The sequence below is a fragment of the Oryctolagus cuniculus genome, chromosome 10 (genome assembly GCF_964237555.1).
Source record: "Oryctolagus cuniculus chromosome 10, mOryCun1.1, whole genome shotgun sequence".
Lineage (NCBI taxonomy): Eukaryota > Metazoa > Chordata > Mammalia > Lagomorpha > Leporidae > Oryctolagus > Oryctolagus cuniculus.
The window spans coordinates 71,151,641-71,173,823 of record NC_091441.1 but is presented as its reverse complement, the minus strand read 5'-3'; the positions used below and the strand labels follow the sequence as shown (position 1 = coordinate 71,173,823).

Sequence of the window (22,183 nt, the reverse complement as noted above, 5' to 3'; positions counted from 1 at the left end):
TATTTGAGAGAGAGGTAAATAGGGGTTCATACCGAGCACCAGGAACCAGCCACGTGGAAGAGCATCTAGACCAGTATCTGGGCCAGGAAGCCTAGAGCACATGGCACAAAGGCCATGGAGGTGCAGGGCTACAGCAAGCCCCCTCCTGACAAGAGGCCAGGAAAGAAGAGCAGGCCAGGCCACACCACGTCCCGGCTTTTAACCCACTTCCAAAGGGGAGTGGTTAATTAACCTGATTGGCTGGTGGGTACCCAGGTGTGGCCAGGTAGGGGAGTGAGGCCAAACAGGGGCGTGGCAAAGGCATCAGGTAAGGGCATGAGGTCACACAGGGGAGTGGCAAAGGCGTGGTCTTCCAGTTTCACAAATCTAATCAATTTTAGCCTGTATGCCTGCCTACTTCCCCCTGACCTTGGGAAGCCACCTTCACTTCTTAGGGTCCATCCTTGCGCGGGAGCACAGAAGTCACCCTCATGCCCAGCACAGCCCTGCCTTCCCCACCTTCCACACCCAGCGTGCCCAGCACCCCCTCCCCTGAGTCACAGGCCCTCTGCGAAGAACCAATCCGTGCTCCATTCAGCCAGCACCAGTGAGCTCCTTCCCAGGGACCAGATGGCCCAGAGCGCACACAACAGGGCCTCCAAAGCAGCCCTCAGCCCTTCTGAACAACCTTGTTCACACAAGCCACGCCCACCACCTCGAGTCAGGGGCTCTTTCCCAAGCCCCGCCCAGCCCTCACCTTTACCCTCTGGAGAAGCCGAGGCCCCTGTGCACCAAGGGCACCAGTAATGACCCTCAGCCTGGCTTGCAGGCTTCAGAGGGCTAGGGTGGCCTGCTGCCCCCCCGGAGGACTCCTGATGCGGATCCCGCTTAAGAAAAAGAGCTGTAGAAAATGGAGTTGCCAAGCCCTCAGGGCACCTGCCCGGCTGGGAGAGGGAGCACTCCAGGTGCCAGAGACTTTTTTTTTTAACTCAATGTGGTTTTTATTTTTTTTTTATTTGGGAGAATTACAAAGAGAGGGAGAATTATAGAGAAAAACTTCTTCCATCAGCTGATTCACTCCCTAAATGGCCACAATGGCCAGAGCTGAGCTGATCTGAAGCCAGGAGCCAGGGTCTTCCTTCAGGGTCTCCCATGCAGGTGCAAGGCCCCAGCCTCTTTCACCATTTTTCACTGCTTTCCCAGGCCACTAGCAGAGAGCTGAATCTGAGGAAGATCAGCTGGAACAAGAACTGGTGCCCTTATGGATTGCTGGTGCTATAGGTGAAGGCTTAGCCTGCTAGGTCACAGCCACAGCCTCAGCCACAGTGCTGGTCCGTATCATAGCCTTTCCAGTGCTGTCCAGAGAACTTGAAAACAACCCCCATATAAAGGGTGACATAATCATGTTGTTTTGGTCTCTTAAAGAAAGGAAGCACCTCCTTCTACATGCTGCCTTTTACAGTTTATAATTTTGTTACTGGCAGAAATTTCTGAGGTTTTAAAGTGACATTAGGGTAGCTGCAGGTTGTCCCACACTGTTCTTTTTCTCAGAGGCTTCTGGAGCTGGCACAGTGACACTAAGGAGAGGATCCCAGGTGCTGCAGCATGGGGGCGAGAGGGCGTGCACAGAAGGCAGTGTCTGTTCCTGTTGTATCATCATTAGCTCACTCATTTCTTTTTTTGAATTATTTATTTTATTTGAAAGGCATTATTAGAGAGAGAGGAGAGACAAAAAGAAAGATCTTCCATTCACTGGTTACTCTCGCAAGTGGCCATTTTAGCAGGGGCTGGGCCAGGCAGAAGCCAAGAGCCAGGAGTTTCATCTGGGTCTCCCAAGTGGGTGCAGTGGCCCGAGTACCTGGGCCATCTTCTGCTACTTTCCCAGGAACATTAGCAGGGAGCTGGATTGGAAGTGGGGAGCTGGGACTGGAACCTGAATGCATATGGGATGCCAGCACTGCAGAAGGCAGCTTAATGTGCTGAGCAGAAGCATTGGCCCCAGTTCACTCAGGTCTTAACTGAAAGGTTGGTGGTTGAAGCCAGCTAGGGACCCTTGGTTTTTAATTTGGGGTACAGATTACATTCTTATCCTCAGCCCTCTACTTTAAATCAGATGTGGATAAATCTTGCCTGAATTCCCGCAACTCACATTAATAAAATATTAAAGGGATTTGAAGAAAAGAATCCCACCTCCTATAGGAGTAAAAGCAAGTTTGGTGTCTTTTGAATGGATTGTTTTTCTAGTTGTGTGAATAATGTGGCTCATATTATGATGTGGATTGCCTGGAATTTATAAATTACTTTGGATAGATATTTTAATAATATTAATTTGTAATCTATGAACATTGGCAGTCTTTCTGCTAATTCTGCCTACTTGAGTTTCTCTCATTGATGTTTTGTAATATTCATTGTAGGGAAACCATGGCCAAGTAGGAATCCTTTCTACATGGGATAGCATATGTGCTTTTTTAAAATGTTTATTTACTTATTTATGTGAAAGGCATAGTTACACACACGCACACATGCACACACACACACAGAGTCTTCCATCCGTTGTTCATTCCCCAATGGGCCGCAACAGCCAGGGCTGTACCAATCTGAAGCCAGGATCTAGGAGCTTCCTCCAGGTCTCCCACATGGGTGCAGGGACCCAAGGACTTGGGCCATCTACTGCTTTCCCAGGTCATAGCAGAGAGCTTGATTGGAATTGGAGCAGCCGGGAATTGAACCAGCGCCCATATGGGATGCCGGCACTACATGTGGTGGCTTTACTCGCTATGCCACAGCGCTGGCCCCTTATTTTTCCCCATTCCATCTCCATTTGATGTCAATCAAAACATACCATTGGCCATTTAGTTAAAAAAAAAAAAAGGAGAGAGAAAGAAAAGAAAAAATGCAATATGCTTGTGCACATACACCAGTTACTTTATGTACAATAAAGGAATGGGGAGGGGAAATGAAAGAATAGAGAAAACTATGCTGTAGTAGTCAGGATGTGATGGAACCCAATCGCAGTTTTCTAGCTGAGAATATGTTCTTGGTCTGTAAGGACAGAGTTCTGGAGTAAAGCAGCAGGTCTCCTTTTCAGTAGACCCCACCCATCTGCTGCTGGAACACATCAATCGTATCTTCTTCCTCCATTTCCAACTGTGCAGGTGTGTCTGATTTATTCATTGGCTGCTCATCAAATCAGAATCTGATCTGCCTCACTGACAAACACTGTCGTTCACAATAGGCTTTCGTTAGTTTACTAAGTGGTCTTAATCTTAAACTGCACCATAGAACCACCCTGCCCCGTCACCTTCAAATTAATATGGTATTTGCTCTCAATCTTGACTCCTTCCTTGGGCTTTTCGCCAGCCATGGATAGTGCTGGAGTCTCTTCAGCTGTCGCTTCACAAAAGAGGCACCAGGTCCACACCAATGGAGCACACAAGCAGCACCAGGAGTGGCAGAAGAAGGAGGTGACAGTGGTGGAGGAAGGAGAGGGTGCACACATGTCTTGCACTCCCTCTCCCCACCCTACTAGTAACATTAGTTCTTAGCAGTCTATTATCATCTGCTTTTTCAAAATCTGCCTCATTCTCTTAGACACATGTGCAATTTTTCATGGAATACTAGATCACACTTCTCACTTATAAATGTTGCTTAAATGACTCAAATGTTTATTATTATAAAAATGTTTCAAGGGAAATCATATACATATATATTCTGTATATCTGTTATTAACTACGAAGTACTTCTCCAGGTCATATTCCTGTTAAAGGGACTGTTGGATGAGTCTCTGTACATTCCTGATGTTGTTCCTGCCCTGTTGCTTGGCAAAGATTTTCCAGTTGACATTCCTAGCCACCGATGAGAATGTTCTTTTCAACATTCCTTTGCTGAAACTTGACAAACCCTATACCTTCTGCTTACTTTTACCAACATATAACTCCTTATTGTGAGAGGTTTCTCAAATCAGGTTACACTCAATTGGTTGGAAAAGCAAAATCAGTGTCATTGTTCTCTTGTATTTGATGACTGTTCTATTCTCAAATAAGCTGAGACAGCAGCAATGCAAACACACCACTCTTTCTTGGTGGACATGCTGCATGCAGTGTTATGGAAATTGTGTTGAGGGTCTGATTTCCTTCTTGCCCATTTCATTATTTCATTATTTAGTCTTTATTCTTTCTTTCCCTTGACCTTGGGATTAGTCTCTTCCTTTTTTTCTAGGTTCTTTATTTTTTAAGAATTACTTCATTTCTTTGAAAGACAGAGTTACAGAGAGGTAGAGCCAGAGAGAGTGAGGTCTTCCATTATGCTGGTTCACTCCCCAAATGACTGCAATGGCCAGAGCTGAGCTGATCTGAAGCCAGGAGCCAGGAGCTTCCTTCAGGTCACCCATGCGGGTGCAGGGGCCCAAGCACTTGGGCCATCTTCCACTGCTTTCCCAGGCAATACCAGAGAGCTGGATTGGAAAAAAAGCAGCCAGGACTCGGACCAGTGCCCATGTGGGATGCCGGCACTGCAGGCTGGTGCTTTCATCTAGTATGTCACAGCTCTGGCCCGTCTAGGTTCTTGAGATACTTTGTTAGGTTATTTGAAGTCTTTCTAGTTATTTGTTGTAGGCACTTATTCCTATAAATGTTTCTATGAGTAGTGCTTTTGGTATTTCCCATCAGTTTCAGTGTGCTGTCTTTCTATTTTCATTGGTTTCAATGAATTTAAAAATTTTCCTATTGGTATGTTATTGAGCCTTCATATATTTGTATATATTTTGGTTCTTTTGTAGTTAATTTCTACTATTCTTGCATAGTGATCAGAAAAGATAAAATATATTTTTTAAAAGATTTTATTTATTTATTTGAGAGGTAGAGTTACAGACAGTGAGACAGAGAAAGGTCTTCCTTCCATTGGTTCACTCCCCAAATAGCCGCAATGGCTGGAGCTGTGCCAATCCAAAGCTAGGAGCCAGGAACTTCCTCTCGGTCTTCCACGTGGGTGCTGGGTCCAAGCACTTGGGCCACCTACTACGGCTTTCCCAGGCCATAGCAGAGAGCTGGATTGGAGGAGGAGCAGCCAGGACTACAACCAGAGCCCATATGGGATGCCGGCGCCGCAGGCAGAGGATAAATCTACTGCACCACAGCACCGGCCCCAAAGTATAATTTTTATTTTTGAATTCATTAAGACTTGCTTTATGGTTGTATGTATCATCTATCTTGTAAACTGTTCCATGTGTAGATGAAAAGTATGTATTCTGCAGGTGCTGGGTGAAATATTTTGTAGTCATCTGTTGTGTCCATTTTGTCTATAGTGTATTGCATCTTGATGTTTACTTGTTAACTTTATTGTCCAGGTGATCTCTCTCTATTGATTAAGATCCAGGATGGAAGTCCCACACTGTTACTGCATTAGACTTCATCTCTCTTTTTGAATGCAATAATGTCTGTTTTATATATTTGTATGCTCCAGGATTGAGCATATACATTTACTATTGTTGCATCATCTTGTTGAATTAATCCCTTGATCATCATAAAGTAGCCCTCATCTATTATCCCAGTTTTTACCTTAAAATCTATTTTTTCTGATCCAGCTATAGCTACTCTTGCTCAATCTAGTATCCATTTGCAGAAAATATCTTTTCCCATCTTTTCCCTTTCAGTCTCTGTCTTTACTGGCCAATTTCTTGTAGGCAATTTGGTTTTTATCCACTCATCCAGTCTGTATCTGGGCGATTTCTTTATCCAAGTCACTTGCAGAAATTCTGGGGAGAGAGTGTGCACAAGATAGATAGAGCCCCTGCTCTCAGGAAGCTCATTTACTGGCATAGGAGCATTATGTTCTCGAGGTAGTCACAATAATTCATTCTATGGATGACTGTGAGCACTACTTGACGATTTTAGTGTTCTTTGGTCCTATTTTATCACCCAGTGATCCAAAATGACTGAATATAATAGAACTATAGAACCATGGCAAAATGTTTGTTTCAGAACATATGCACATGTTTTTCTTCTAACAGTTGAAATAACTATATTTGACCCAAACATCCCTAAAATCCTGATGTATAGGACCTAGAGGGTGAGTTCTGTACTTTGGAGAAGGAAGGGTGAGGCCAAGGCTTGTGCAGTGACTCATCTGTTCAACTGTTTTTAGAGATAGGGACATCTTTTTTATGATTTATGTATTTTTTGAAAGCCAGTTGCAGAGAGAGAGAGTGAGGCATGGGGGAGGAGAGAGAGAGAAAGGGGGAGAGGGGAGACAGAGAGGAGCGAGAAGAGGGATGTTCAACCTGCAGGTTCATTTTCCAAATGGCTACAATGGCTGACACTGAGCCAGGACAACCAGGAGTCACGTAGGTCTCCCAAAGTGTGGCAAGGACCCAAGCACTCGGGTAATCAGCTGCTAGTTCCCTAGATTTTCATTACCAGGGAGCTGGATAGGAAGTGGAGCAATCAGGACACAAATTTACACCCATCTGTAATGTCAGTGTCACAGATAGCAGCTCAGCCTGTCTGTGCCACAATGTCAACTAAGCTCAGGAAAATTTCTTATTTTTCTTGGTCTCTGTTTCTTCATCAAGACATTGAGGATCCTATTCTACTTCTCTGAATTCCCTGCATCCCAGATTTCTCTGTGTTTCTGGTGGACTGAGATGTGGTATTCAATGTGCCCTGGGAGCTGAATCTGAAATGTGACCTTGGTTCCTACACTTGTGAGTATCTTCCCAGACACTGACCAAAATCTACATCCTGTGAGCCTTAAAATAAGTGAGAAAATGAAAGAAAAATGTTTGCAGTTTGAGCCTAATCCAAAGAAGGACAGCATCATATTGTAACAGGTGGAATGCAATGAAGGTAAGAATAAACATAAGTGTGTTTCAAGAATGTCAGGGAACACTGATGAATTACCAATATCATTCTCCTCAAGGAGCATTGTGTACTGAACAGTGGAGACTAAGAAAGAAACTAACTTCACAGTGAGCTTCTACACCTAGGTAAGGAACTCCACAGGATTCTCTGAGAACCAGTGTCAACTGAGGGAATGCAGCAGTGCTTACAGGGTTACAATGTAACAATGAGGCCCTGCCCCAGATCCCAGAGCCTCAGCCCCAGAGCTGTTCTCACCACTGGCATTCTATCAGTCAATATAGGCTTGGAGGGAATGAATGATTCTTGGAGAAGGGTTAGAGACATCTAACTTTACCTTAGACAGTACTCTCATAGGACTAGCAATGAATTTTTTCTTACTGTTTTCAGACAGCTTCAATACCAGGCTAAAACCTGAGAAGCTGTGCACATGAGCCAGAACTTGAGTTTGGACACAGAACCCAGAAGGGCATTTGCTATGCCATGCAGACACCATTGCCTGGAGGCAGCATGGGATGCTGCTACCAGACAGGGCACTGATGTGCCACTGCCCAGACATGGCAGAGGATGCCAGTGCCAAGATACTTATAGAAGGTGTGGGACCTGATTTGCTCCAGAATATTTTCAGAGACACATCTCAACATTGCAGAAACTCTACATCTGCATTTACTGTTTCTCCACAAGGATAAGAGGTGCTCTGGAAAGCCCCCCCCCCCCCAAAGAACAAGGAATGCTCATAATTGCAGTTTTCCAAAGAGAAAATGCCTCTTCTGACTGCAGCAATTATGGATACTTCAGGAACCCATGAGTTCATATCAATGTACATATATTAGATGCATGGAAATGCCACCATTTCACGTAAAATGGGCATTGCAAAGTTTAATATTTTATAATTCTGTTTTTCAAATTTTTATATTTTACCATGTTGTGTTTACTGGATTCTTCTTTCTTTTTAATAAAGCAATGTCTTTTCCTCATACTTTTTACTTTTGCTTAAGCTTTGGGTAAAGGTTGGTTAGTTGAATCCAAGCCTATGGTTCTCACAGTTCCCCTCAACTGTGTACTCCAAGTCATAAAAATTCAACAGCCCCTAAATGTCACTGAGTTTGCTTGAAACTCAATCCACTTTCCAACCACCTTGTATGACCCTCAGGAGCACCTTCACCTGCTGAATCAGCCTCATTCTAGTTCCTGAACACCCCCACTCTGCCATAGGACCATTCTGATTCAGATGCAAGAAGCCTTGGAGTTGTTACCAAGGCTTCTCTCCCTCACTCCACATATTCAGGAGTCTGCATTTTCAAGTTTCCTGATTTTGAAAGACACCATCACCCAGGAGCAGGGATTCCCCACTGCTACTCACTTAAATCCACCAGATCAACAGTGGCTAAAACTGTTTCTCAATTGAGTCTCCCTCAGGCTCTGACGGGTTCTCAGCTACTCTTCATCATACAAACTAGTCCCTTCTACTCTTAATGTGCACCACTGGTCACTAGAGCTACACTAAAATGCTAATTTGATCACATCAATCTTTCTGTGATGCACAGCAGTGTTCTGAGATTAAGTTGGGAACCATGAGTTTGCAGTACAAGGCCCCCTGGATCTAGCTCCACTTCCATCCCAGATCTATGCAACTCTTTTCACCAAACCCACTCAATTGCATTTTTAAAAAAGATTATTTTATTGATTTGGAAGTCAGAGTTAGAGACAGAGGTGGAGAGCCACAGAAATGTTCTATCCACTGCTATACTCCCCAGTTGGCCACGCCAGCATGTGCTATGCCAGGCCAAATCCAGGAGCTGGGAGCTTTATCAGGATCTCATACTTGAATAGCAGGGGCACAAACATTGGGGAATGTTCAGCTGCTTTTCCCAGACCATTAGCATGGAGATGGCTCAGAAACAGAATAGCCTGGACATGAGCTGGCTCACATTATGGATGCCTTTGTAACAGGCATTAGATTCAGCTGCTACAACACAATGCTGGTCCCTCCATATGCCTTTAATAAATATTTTAGTGTATACTGAGTTCCAGCTACAACAAAAACTCCATACATGTCATCTATTCTCCAGCCATTTTAAAGTAAACACATTTCCCAAATACTATTTTAAGGAAATAAAAAGTGAATGTCCAAATCTGCTGAAAGTTGACCCAATGAACCATTCTAAAATATCTTTGCAAGCACCATACTAGAAAATGCTGTGGTAGAGTGGTAGGTTTGGAAGGCCCTTTTCTACTCCATTTCCTGCTGTCCAGCACAAGATCTGGCACAGGATAGACAGTAAGGAATTAACTGTACCCGACTTAAGGTAAGCCTTAGAAAAGGAAGAGAGCTACTGTCTGGAAGTGGACTGTGATGTATTTTTTCTTTAATTCACACAAATACTATAAAGCTCAGGTTAGGCATGATAAAACACAGGAACATGCAGATAAAGAAAAGAGGAAAAATTTCCATATGGGTAGTATGGTCTTAGAGCAAGCACTGGATTTCTCTACATTGATGCTAGAAAATGGACCCAACTAACCAGGCTGACAGAGATGGACATGCTCAACTACACTGCAAATTAATTAACTCTCCAACAAACAAATGTGTTCCAAATGGCCCTAATCTGGCATTCATTCATTCACTGAATGTCTAAATCTGGATGCTATCAACAGAAGTTCTAGAATCACACTGAGTTCACATTCTTGTCCAGCCACACATAAACTTGTGACTTTGAACTAACCCTTTAATACTGCTAAGATTAAGAGTTAGTATGAGAAGGACAACAATGGAAATGGAGCCACCACAGCAATGGATACATGAGTTCATTAAATATCAGTTAATATATCCCATGTGACAGTCAAAAAAGTATGATAGGGCTTGATGGGAGGATGTTGTAAGTAGTAAACAGGAAAGTAAATAAAGAATAGAAAACATTTGGCAATAGTATAGTGTCGCTCCCCCTCTTCGTGGAGGAACGACACTAGACCCTGCGCTGTTCTTTTGTCTGCTCGGCCCTCCCCGGGTTTGCTGCTGGTTCTTCCCGGGTTGGCTACCGTCCCTTCCACCTCCGTGGAAGGGCAGTTCCCCCTGCCACTTTCCCCACTTCCGCGGGGGAGCGGCACACCGCCGGCCGGCTCTCTCGGGGGCTGCACAGGTGTTCCTTCAGATAGATGTTCCTGGTGCATGTTGTCTCTCTCCTCCTTTATAGTCCTCTTCCACCAATCCCAACTCTGCTACCCACACACCGAGTACGCTGCTCTCTTCCAATCAGGAGCAGGTCCTACAGTTTCTTGGTTGAACTGGAGGCAGCTGTGTAGAAGCTGTTTACTCCTCTCCCAGCGCCATATTGTGGGAGAGCAGATGCATAGAATAAGTCTTAATTCGAGTAACAGTCTAGTCCGAGTTGCTCCCCATAGTATAGAAGATAGATCCTGAGTCAGGGAAGAGAGAGTTCCATGAAGTCTTCTTGAACAAAGTGATCACAGGTTGAGGCAAAGAACACTAGGTAAATTATATGTAAAGGTATCACAAAGAAGAACACCAGTATGTCCTGAAGACTGGGAGTGTGCAGTGTCATCACAGTACAAAGGGGGGGCACTTCTGGAATGAGAGAGTAAAGATATCTTTCCTGGAAAACATTCTTTCTTTCCCTCTACAGTTTAAGAGTGGAATTTTGGTGGAGGAAGTATGTAGCGCCTATGCAGGAGAATTTGTGGGAACTGGGGAGTGGACGGTCTCACAGCATCATGAGGGGGCAAGAAAAACTTAAATTAACACAGCATAATCAAAGGAAGTAAGGTGTTAACTGTAGGGGAACTCTCTCAGCTTGAGTACAGATGGCAGCTGGGACAGACACCAGCAGGGAAAGCCACAGTGGATGAGGGTTCAGAGCCAGGCAGTTCATGGCTATCAGCCTTGTTTGAAGGACATGCCCACACTGATGCCAAGCCCTTGTCTCACACTCCTTCAATCCATTCTCTGCAATCCTGATAAAATGGCAATATTCTTTCCACAGTACAGGTAAATAATTTTAGGGCCAAAAAGATAAGCCAAATTGAGAAGCTGCTACAGGCAGAGAATATATGGCTATGGAGGCCAGGTTCATTCCATTGTCCACGTGTCTCTCTCAAGTGAAGACTTGGTGGGGTCAAATATCTGCAGGTTACAAATACACATGGTGTTGGTAGCCATAGATATTTCAAATAAACATATTTTACTAGACTGCCTATGATATTCCTCCTGAAGTGCTGCTAACTTGCTCATGCCCCAGGAGTTTTGTTCTTGCTTCTTGTATTGTGTTCTGCTTCTTCCAAAGGATAGCTCTGGATGGGACCCAATCTCCCTATTCCAATCACTTCCCTGCTCTTTCCTTGATTTTGTTTTTCTTCCTGTTTCCACACAGCAGGAGTCACTGTCATGGCTGGGGTGTCTTCTCCACTTGCATACACTGTGTTTCTTTTACTCTGTCCAGACCATGAGCTCCAGAGAGCAAGGGCTGTGTCCTTTTCACTCAGTGCTCTAATGTCAGGGCTCAGAATGTACCCTGAGACAGCTCTATGCTAAACATTCCTTTGTTGACAAATGATTGGAAGAATCAGACACTCCAGTCTCAAGGCCTAGGCAAGCCTCTGAGACCAGGATATTCTGCTCTAATGAACTAGGTGGCTGGAGACAAGGGCACAGATACTCATGGGACCCTAAGTCTGATTCCTCACTACAGAAAGCCTTGTATCCCAGGTGAGTTTTAGAATCTCATTCACCACGTTGCACAGGGACCAAGGAAGAAACTCCCAGAAACACAATGTCAGAAAGCTGAATGGATCCCAGAGGCTATGGTAAGTGAGGATCCTCACTCATTAAACAGCAGGATGCATGGTGACAACATGGGTAGTGACTGAGAATAGAGCAGGGGATCAGGTTTGTCTGAGTTTGAATTCTGGCTACTGCCTACTAGCTGTGTGACCTCCGGTAAATCAGTAAGTTCTCCTAAGACTCAGTTTCCCTGTTACATAATGAAAATATTACAACTAACACTCTGTCACCTATTTAATAAGGATGCTCTGAGGATTATATGAGGCTGTATTTGTAAAGTGCTCAGAACAGAGTGTGACACATAGAAAGTAGGAAGTGTTGACTTTAAAAACATGGATGAAGACAGTTTGCCCAAGTGAGCTCTCCCAGTGGGCAGGAAGGGGGACTGGGTATATTACTTAATACCTCTGTTCTCTTATCTGTTAAATAGGATTATTAGTAGGTATTTTATCTTGGTTATTTTGAAGAGTCACAGGTAACCACAAGGGTGCATGGGAAATGAATTTTTAGCACCTTACCTTTCCAAATAATATAAGACTCCTATTACTAAGGAAGTAATGCAGAATTTAGATACATAACTTCAACTCTCACACTTCTCTTTCAACTCTGCTTGTGGTTGTCATCACTCAGAAGTCTTTAACTTTTAACTTTTGAAATATGCCAAGCTTTTCATGATTGCTTCTGTGTTTTGTGCATTGATTAGAAAAATCTTCCCAGTTACAGTTGCAAACTATTCTTCTGTAGTTTTCCCTAGTGTTTCCCTCCATTCCTCTCTCCATCTCATCATTTCTCTCCTCTCTTCTCCTCTCTCTCTCTCTCGCACATATTTGGGTTTCACCCATTTTGTTGTATTTTGTGGGTGGTGTCAAGTTGGAGACTGTTCCTCAGCAGATTTTGAACTTCATTAGCTCCAAGGTACCAAGATTGTGCAAACCCTGTACATCTGCAGTTACTGCTGCTCTGCTCACTTTCTGACCCCTGGAGAACCCCTGTATTCACGGGGTTATCCTGAGACCCATCTCAGGAGAGTCTTCTTCCAAAGAATCCCACTAAGTGACTTGTGTCACCTGAAACCCACCAGGCAGGCAGAGTTGGACTCTCCCTGCTAAGTATTTAGCCTTGTGTGCTCCCTGTGGTGCAGCACTTACCTCATCATCAGAGCTCCACTGTGACCTGGTAACTCTGGAGCAATAGTCTTGAGTTCAGATCAGAGCTCTACCTTTTTCTCTTTGTGAGAACTCAACCTCTCTTATCCTTAATTTCTTAATTTTTAAACATATTTACATCTGTACTTTGTGTGTTTTTTTTTTTGTGGAATATATAATTTGAGAGGCAGAGTCACAGACAAAGTGAGAGACAAAGCAAAATGTCTTCCTTCTCTGGTTCATACCCCAAATCACCACAACAGCCATAACTGGCCTGATTTAAAGCCAGGAGCGAGGAGCTTCTTTCAGTCTCCCACAAGGGTGCAGAAGCCCAAGGATTTTGGTCATCTTCCACTGCTTTCCTAGGTTCCTAGCAGAGAGCTGGATTGGAAAGGAAGCAGCCTGAACATGAACTGGTGCTCATATGGGATGCTACCACCAATGGTAGCTTAGCCTACTAGGTCACAGTGCCAGTCCTTGGTTTCTCAATCTTATATTGGGGATAATAAGAGCATCTAAGGAGCAATATTTGTTTTGAGGAATAAGTAAAAATGTATGGAAACTGAGCAATACTGTATCTAGATAAAAGTAAGTGCTTAGGCCGGTGCCGCGGCTCACTTGGCTAATCCTTCACCTGCGGCACCAGCACTCCAGGTTCTAGTCCCAGTTGGGGCGCCAGATTCTGTCCCAGTTGCTCCTCTTCCAGTCCAGCTCTCTGCTGTGGCCCGGGAGTGCAGTGGAGGATGGCCCAAGTGCTTGGGCCCTGTACCCGCATGGAGACCAGGAAGAAGCACCTGGCTCCTGGCTTCGGATCAGTGCAGCGCACCGGCCGCAGTGCGCTGGCCGTAATGGCTATTTGGGGGGTGAACCAATGGAAGGAAGACTTTCTCTCTGTCTCTCTCTCACTGTCTAACTCCACCTGTCAAAAATAAATAAATAAATAAATAAACACCTGCTATAAGCAAGGTGACCTACATGATATTTGAACCACTGGTGCGATGTTCATATCCCTTATTGCTGTGCTGAGTTCAGGCCTCAGCTCCACTTATTTCAAGGTTCCAACTGGCACTCACCTTGAAAGGCAGCAGCTGATGGGTTGGGCATATGGGTCCTGCCACTGAGGTGGGGACACCCAATGAGTTTTTGGCTATCAACTTTCTACAGGTTTCTCTCTGTTTACGTGGGCATTTGAAGATGATACACCAAGAGGATAGCTCTCTTTATGTTTCTATTCCTCTGCCTCAGATAAAATAACTAAAAATTAACATGAATATTATAATATATTGATCAAGAGCACAAAGCAGCAAGAAGAATTAACACTTGTAACTATACATATGCCGTAAATTGCAGCATACAATTAAGTAAAGGAAGAATTAACACACATATAGGGATAGACTTCAACAACAGTAAGGGGCGCTAAGATCCCAATTTCAGAAATGAATGCATCATTCATACAGAAAATCAACAAAGAAACAGCAGTGTTAAATTGTACCCTAGATCAATGGGGTCTAACATTGAACATTTCTCAAAAAACTGTAGAATATACATCCTCTCCATGGCTCCTGGAAGCTTCTCCAGGATAGGAAGTATATGGTAGGTTACAAAAAAATTATCACCACTTTTTAATCAATAGAAATTATATCAAGCATGTTTCTGATCAAATGAAGTAAAACTGGAAGTAACAAACAAGACTTTAAAAGACATATGAATATTGTGTTTAAGTGCAAACTAACATTTATTAGTGAACATTAGCATCAAGTAGTGCAGACGTGAGTATGCATTTGCTTGATTCAATTTGTTGTGACCTTACCAGTTTTGAATTGGAATTGTACCATTTCGTAGATAAAGGAAACTAAGTATATTGCTGCACTTTTAAGTTTTCAAAACAGTGCTTAAAAAATTGCATTGTTTTTATTTTTTTTAAACTCAGTTAAAAAAAGACTAAAATGTTCTTTCAAAAGAGGCATCTAAATGTGTTCCTAATTTTGTATATGGACTTAGGTTTTGTAACCAATAAAAAAAAGCTGCTATCAAATATGAAAAAAAAAGACATATGAATATTGCAAAAGCTATTTACTCCTTAACAGCCAGTATACCAAGGAAGTAATCAGGAATTTTAAACATAGTGAAAATTTAAACATTGAAGTGAATGAAAACCAAACACAATACATCAGAGATGATGGGAAGAACAAAGGTAGTAGTAAGAGGAAAGCCTTACCAATCAGTGCCTATACAACATAGGCAGAAAGATCTTTGATAATGTATAGCTGTAACTCAAGAAAGGAGAAGAATAAGAACACTTCAAACACAAAATTGGTAGGAGGGAAGATATAAGACTCAGAGCCTATATATGTATATATTTGAAAAGACAATGAAACAAACAGCTAGATATTTTAAAAGGCAAAATAAAATGACTAGCCATTAAAGACTAATAACAAAAGTAGGCTCAATAAAAATCAGAGATGAAAAGGGACACATTACATGTGACACTAAAATGAAATGGATCACCCAAATATGATTCATGGCCTGACAGTTTCAAATGTTGTTTTTCATTAGTATGCATTTGAAAGGCAGAGATACAGAGAGATCTTCCATCTACTGATTCACACTGCAAATGCCTGCAACAACCAGGGCTTGACCAAGTAAAAGCCAAGAAACATGAACTCCTTCTGGGTCTCCCACATGTCCAGCAGGATCTCAAGGACTTAGGGCACTGTGTGCTGCCTCCAAGGGCTCTAGGAGGAACCTGCATCAGAGGACTAAGGCAGGACTTGATCCCAGGCACTGTGATATGGAATGCTAATGTTCCTAGCGGCAGCTTTACATCTTCTGCCACAACCTCCAACACCAAGAGGAATATTTAAATGTACCTTGGAATAGATGTAGGCAATTTTCTTCCCCCAAAGTTCCATGAGGAGCTACCTAATTGTAAATTATTCTACAACTGATCCATGTATTAATCTCTCATTGTACCGAAGAGAGGAGTAATTGTCTACCATTGCAGCTTCTCATTGGAGAAGTTTAAAGCATATGTCTTAAATTCTTATTACTCAGTAATGCCAATACTTTGAAAGGTATCTGACACAAGGTTCTCAGTAAATGTTATTATTTTCATTATTATTGGGTATAACACATGCAGAACATAGGATTTCTTGTCCTATAATGGAGAGGACTACCAGCAATAAATACATTTCTATCTAAGTTGGGAATAGGATTGTTGTGCTGAAACATATAAACAGGGCCTCAAGTCAAGGCACAGAATTCTAGGAAGTCTTCTTGGAAGAGGTAATCACAGGTTGAGGCACAGCACTTCAGAGAAGTTATATAGAAAAGCAAAATAAAGAGCAGCATGAGTACTCTCTGAGGACTGGCAGCGGTTTGCCAGGGCCACAGCACAGCAGGGAAAGCAGGGGACCTGTCTGGCAATGAAGGAAGAAGGATGTCTTTGCTGGAAAATATTTCCTCTTGTCCACTACTACCTTTAAGTAGAATTTGATGGAAGAAGAAAGTTGTGTCTGTGTGGGAGTGTAGGGTGAGAATGGGGAGAGGAGGGTGTCTGTCACAGGATTGTGAAGAGCAGAGTACAGAGTAATAGATCAGAAGTAACGGAAGTAAGTCGTTACATTTAGGGGACACTCCTAGCTAGAGTAATGATACCTTCTGACACATGGGACGCTGAGAGATGTCACAGGTGATGATGATTTTCAGAACCAAGCAGTAGTGCTATTTTCCCTATGTTAAGGCCATGCTTAGCTATATACAAAGCCCTTGGTTCACTTTTTATTACGTTCTCCCTTATGCTGTTTAAACTGATTTATCTCATTTTATAGATAACTTAAATAAGGCCAAGAGAAATTCTGCCACTTAGTTGGTAGTAGTGGAAGGACAAGGTACAGCTGACTACAAAGACCAGGTTCATTCAATTGTCAAAATGCTTCTCTAACGTTGAGAGTTGGTAGGGGGACAGAATAGGTGAGGTTATAAATTATGTTACTTCAATATTCCTGGGAAAATCTTCACAAAAACTTTGCAGTGGATTGATGTTATTTCCTGTGAAATACCCCTATAAATGTCGCAGGAATTAATAGAATGTTTAACTGGAACCAATGATAATGCGGCTATGGATAATTGAGCTCCTTGTTATATCTCAGCCTCAACCTCACCCTTGTCTCCACCCCATGTGTATTGAGGGCTGCTCTCCCATAAGCCTGGGGGGTTGGGGAAAAGTTCAGGTGGCAGGACACAGCCTTCCTCATTCTTCCTCTGTTAACAATACCATTTTTCATTAGAATGATAGTATATTTTCTTCATAGCCTTAGGAAGCTGTGAAGATTTCAAGAGAGGACTTGAAACTTTCTAGGACAAAGTACTCAGGAAAGGTTCACAGTAACAACTATTTACAGTAATCCTGTAGCTCAGCCAGAAAGGCATGGATTTTATTCATGTTTCTAAATGATTTAAGGTTTATGTAATGATGAAAGTAAGTGAAACCATTGGGCTAACAGGTCAGATTCTTACTCTGCAAACAGATCTGACCAACAACCCACCCGTCCTTATTGTCTGCACAACCATGTGCCTAAGATGGCATTGTCAAAGTTTAACATTTTATATTCTTTGTCAAATTTTTATATATTGCCATGTTGTGTTTACTGGATTCATGTTGGTTTTTAATAAGTAATGTTTTTATCTCATACTTTATACTTTTGCCTGTTTCTGGGGAGAGGTGGTTAGTTGATTCCAAGCCCATGGGTTTCCAAATTCTCCTCAGCTCTGCATTCCCAGAGTCATGAAAAAATGAGCAGCCCCTAAGTACCACTGAGCTGCTTTGAAACTCAGGACCCAATTCTCATTGCCTTGGAATGACCCATTGGAGCCCCATTCATCAGCTGAAGCTGCCTCATTCTGCAGTTTCAGAACACCACCACTCTGCTATAGGACCATTCTGATTCAGATGCAAGAAGCTTTGGAGTTGTTACCAAGGATTTTCTCCCTCACTCCACCACTCAGGAGTCTCCCTTTTCAAGTTTCCTGACTTTGAAAGACACCATCAGCCAGGAGCTGGGATTCCCAACTGTTACTCACTTAATTCCTCACTCTCAACAGTGCCCTCATCTGCTTCTCAATTGAGTCTGCCTCATGTCTGATGGGTCTCATGGATTCCCAGCTCTTCTCTCCTTCACACAAACTGGTCCTTTCCAAACTTGATGTGCACCACTAAGAGACCAATTTGATCACCTCAATCTTTCTGTCAACCACAGCATTGAACCTGGTGTTCCTGAAATGAACAAGTTCTCGAGATGAGTATGCACTGCCAGGGCCCCTGGGTGAAACTCTACTTCCATCTGAGCTCTAGGCCGCTCTACTCCCATATCCTACCCACGTGACTTTTTTTAAAAAAATTATTTCATTGATTTTAACGTTAGAGAGAGGTGGAGAGACACAGAGATCTTCCATTCACGGGTATTCTCCCCGGATAGCCACAACAGCAAGGGATAAGTCAGGCTGAATCTAGGAGTTGTGGGCTTCCTTAGGGCCTCCCATTTGGATGGCAAGTGCACCTTCAGCTGATTTTCCCAGGTCATTGGCATGGGGACTCTTCAGGAGTGGATAGCCTGGACATGAACCAGGTCCCATTATGGATGCCTCTGTCATAGCCTCTAGCTTAGCAGCTATACACCACAATGCTGGCCCCTTCGTGTGCCTTTAATAAAGATCCTAGTGCATACCGTGTTTCAGCCACAGCTAAAACATCCACACAAGCCCTTTTTTTTTTCTACAGACAATTCTAGGTAAACAGATTTCCAAAACACTGTTTTCAGGAAACCAAGTGAATGTCCAATTAGCTGAAATTTGGCCCAATGAATTATTTAAAAATATCCCTGCAGGCAGCATATTGGAAACTGCTATTGTGGAGTGGGAGGATTGAAAGCCCTTTTCAACATTGTTTCCTCTTGCCCAGACTGGGGACAGGCAGTAGGGATTTAATGGTGCCTGACAAGGTAGTCCTTAGAAAAGGAAGAGAGATAGTGTCTGAACATGGACTGTGTTGGGATTTTTCTGTAATTGATGCAAACACTATAAAGCTCAGGTATGGCATGATAATGTGTAGGAACATGTGGATGGTAAATCAAGGCATCTGACTAAACAGAGAATAGAGGAAAATTTTTCCTATGGGTAGTGTGGCCCTGGAAGGAGCATTAGATTTCTCTATATTGATGCTTATAATGGATCCATACTAACCAGACTGACACAGATGGACATGCTAAACTACACTGCCAATAAATTAATTCTTACATGAACAAATATGTTCTAAATGGCCATACCACGGCATTCATTCACCAAACATCTAGATGTGGATGTTATGAATAAAGGTTCTCAAATCACACTGAGTTCACATTCTTGCCCTGCCACAAATAACTGCTGAGTTTGAACTAACATTTTGATATTGATGAGATTAAGAGTTGGCATTAGAAGCAAAGTAATGGTAGTGTTAAAACAGCTTTGGATACAGGATGTCAGTATATTACCTTGAGACAGTCAGTATGATGGGGTGGATGGGAAGATGTACAATTTTGAAAGAAAAACAAGTAGTAAACAGGAAAGTTAACAGAGAGTGAAAAAATTTGGCAGGATAGAAAACAGATCCTAAATCTGAGAATAGAGAGTCCCATGAAGTCTTCTTGGAGGAGCTCATCACAGGTTGAAGCAAAGCACATTACGTAAATTCTATGTGAAGTCACAATAAAGAAAAACACCAGCATGGTCTGAGGACTGGGAGTAGTGTAGTGTGATCTCAGTACAAAGAGAGGGATGGCACTTCTGGAATGGGGGAGGAAAGACATCTTTCCTGGAAAGCACTCTTCCCTTACCTCTACTGTCTTAGAGTGGAATTTGGTGGAGGAAGTATGTAGCATCTATGTAGGAGAATCAGTGGGATGTGAGGATTTATGGTCCATCCCATCATGATGGGGAAAGAATTAGAGGATTATCAAAGGAAATACACAGTATTTGTAGGGGAACTCTCAGCTTGAGTAAGGATGGCAGCTGGGACTACAGCAGTGGGGAAAGATACTGGAGATGAGGCTTCAGAGCCAGACAGTATCATTGTCATTTGCCTGGTTTCAATGACATGCCCACATTGACACCAAGACCCTGCTTCTCACTCCTTCAATCCATTCTCATTCATCCTGCTAAAATGACATATTCCTCCCATAGTACAGGTGAAGGAAAAGAGTCAAAAAACGTAAGCCCTGTGGGAAGCTACCAGTGGCAGAGAATATATAGTTACAAAAGCCAGGTTCATTCTATTGTTCAAGTGCCTCTCTCAAATGAAGACTTGGTAGGTCAACTATTTGTAGGTTACAAATATACAAGGTGTTGGCAGCCATATTTATTTCAATTATAAGTATTTTACTAGGCTGTTTATGACCTTCCTGCTGAGGTGTTGCTAACTTGTTCATGCCCCAGGACCTCTGCTCTTGCTTCCTGTAGGGTGTTCTTCTTCCAAAGGATAGCTCCTACTTGGCATCCAAACTCCCTAGCTGCAGTCACTCCCCTGCTCTTTATTTCCTGTTTTCTATTTATTTCCACATAGCAGGAGTCACTGTTATGCTTGGGGTGTCTTCTCCACCTGAATACACTGTGTTACTTTCACTCTATCTAGACCATGAGCCCAGAGAGCATAGACTGTGTCCTTTTCACTTATTGCTTTAATATTATGGCTCAGAATGTACCCTGAGACAGTTTTGTGCTCAAAAATATTTGTTGACAAATGAGAGGAGGAATTAGCCACTCTAATTTCAAGGCATGGGCAAGCCTCTGAGGACAGGATGCTCTGCTCTAACGAACTAGGTAGCCAGAGTCAAGGGCACAGAGGCAATTATGGGACACAAAGCCTGATTCTTCACTATAGAAAGCCTTGACTCCCACATAGGTTTTAGAATCTCACTCACCATGCTGCCCAAGGACCAAGGAAGAAAATCCCAGAGACACCATTTCAAGGTCAGAAAACTGAATGGATCCCAGAGCCTATGGTTAGCAATGGCCCTCACTCGGTAAACAACAGGATACATGGTAACAACATGGGTAATGGCTCAGAATAGAGCAGGGGAATGGGTTTGTATGGGTTTGAATTTTGGCTACTGACTACTAGCTGTGTGACCTCAGGTGAGTTATTACATCCTTTCATGACTCAGTTTCCATACTAAATAATGAAAATATGTGATATAAACCACTGAACCCTATTTCATAAGGATGCTATGAGGATTATTTGAGGGAGTATTTGTAATGTGCTCAGAGCAGAGTGTGGCACACAAAAAGGTGGCTGAAGATATTCTGCTTAGTGAGATCTCCAAGTGAGCAGGATGGGGGATTGGGTGTCACTTAATATGCCTGAGTTCTGTTCCCTTATCCATAAAATCAAATGTTAGCAGCTGCTTATCCTTGATTACATAGAAAAGGTCCCAAGTAACCACAAGGGAGCCTCAGAAATGCAGTTTCAGCCCATTATCATCCCATATAACACAAGACTCCTGTTATTAAGGAAGAAATGCAAATACACAACTTCAAGTTTCTCTCACACTTCTCTTTTAACTCTGCTTGTAGTTGTCATCATTCAAGAAGCTTTGCCTTTTAACTTGTCCAATATGCCACTCTTTCATTATTGCTTGTGGTTTTTTAGTGCTGCTTAGGAAAATCTTCCCAGCTACAGCTGAAAACTAATCTTCTGTTTTCCTTAATGTGTCCTTCCAATCCTCCCTCCAGCTGTTCTCCCTCCCTCCCTCTCTCTCTCTCTCTCTCTCTCACACACACACACACACACACATACACACACACACACACACAGTTGAGTTTTGGTGTTATTTTGTGTGTGATGTCAAGGTGGAGACTCTGTTACTCAGCTGACTTTGAAATTCATTAGCTTCCAAGCACAATTCTGCACACCTTGTATGTCTACACTTCTTGTTGTTCTGATCACTTCTGGACCCCTGGAGAACTCACATATTCATTGGGCCAGCTCATGACTCCAAGAATCCCACAAAGTGACTTCTGTTACCCTAAACACCACCAGACAGGCATGGACAATCCCCTTCCTGCTACACAGCTACATACACATGTAGCCCTTCGTGCCCCTTGCTGTACAGAACTTAACTCATCATCAGGGCTTCTGCGTGACCTAGTAGCTCTGGAGCCATACAGTCTTGAGTTATTATCAGAGTTCAACTTTTTTCTATTTGTGAGACCTCCACCTCTCTTAGCCTCAATTTCTCAATCACCCAACCCCAAGAGAAACATTTAAATGTATCGTGGAAATGATGTATGCGATTCTCTTGCCCCTGATGTTTAGTGAGTGAAACTGAGGGAAGTGAGAGAAGCCTCTTAGAAGTCACCCAAGATCAAACGTCTCT

At 42.9% G+C, this 22,183-nt stretch overlaps 1 long non-coding RNA gene and 1 pseudogene across 4 annotated transcripts in view; both read right to left on the bottom strand.

Annotated features, from left to right (window-relative positions):
* LOC103349284 (uncharacterized) overlaps positions 1–22,183 on the bottom strand; it is a 139,577-nt gene that overhangs the window by 28,888 nt on the left and 88,506 nt on the right. The window lies entirely within an intron of this gene.
* Positions 829–21,526, bottom strand: LOC127492414 (small ubiquitin-related modifier 2 pseudogene; annotated as a pseudogene).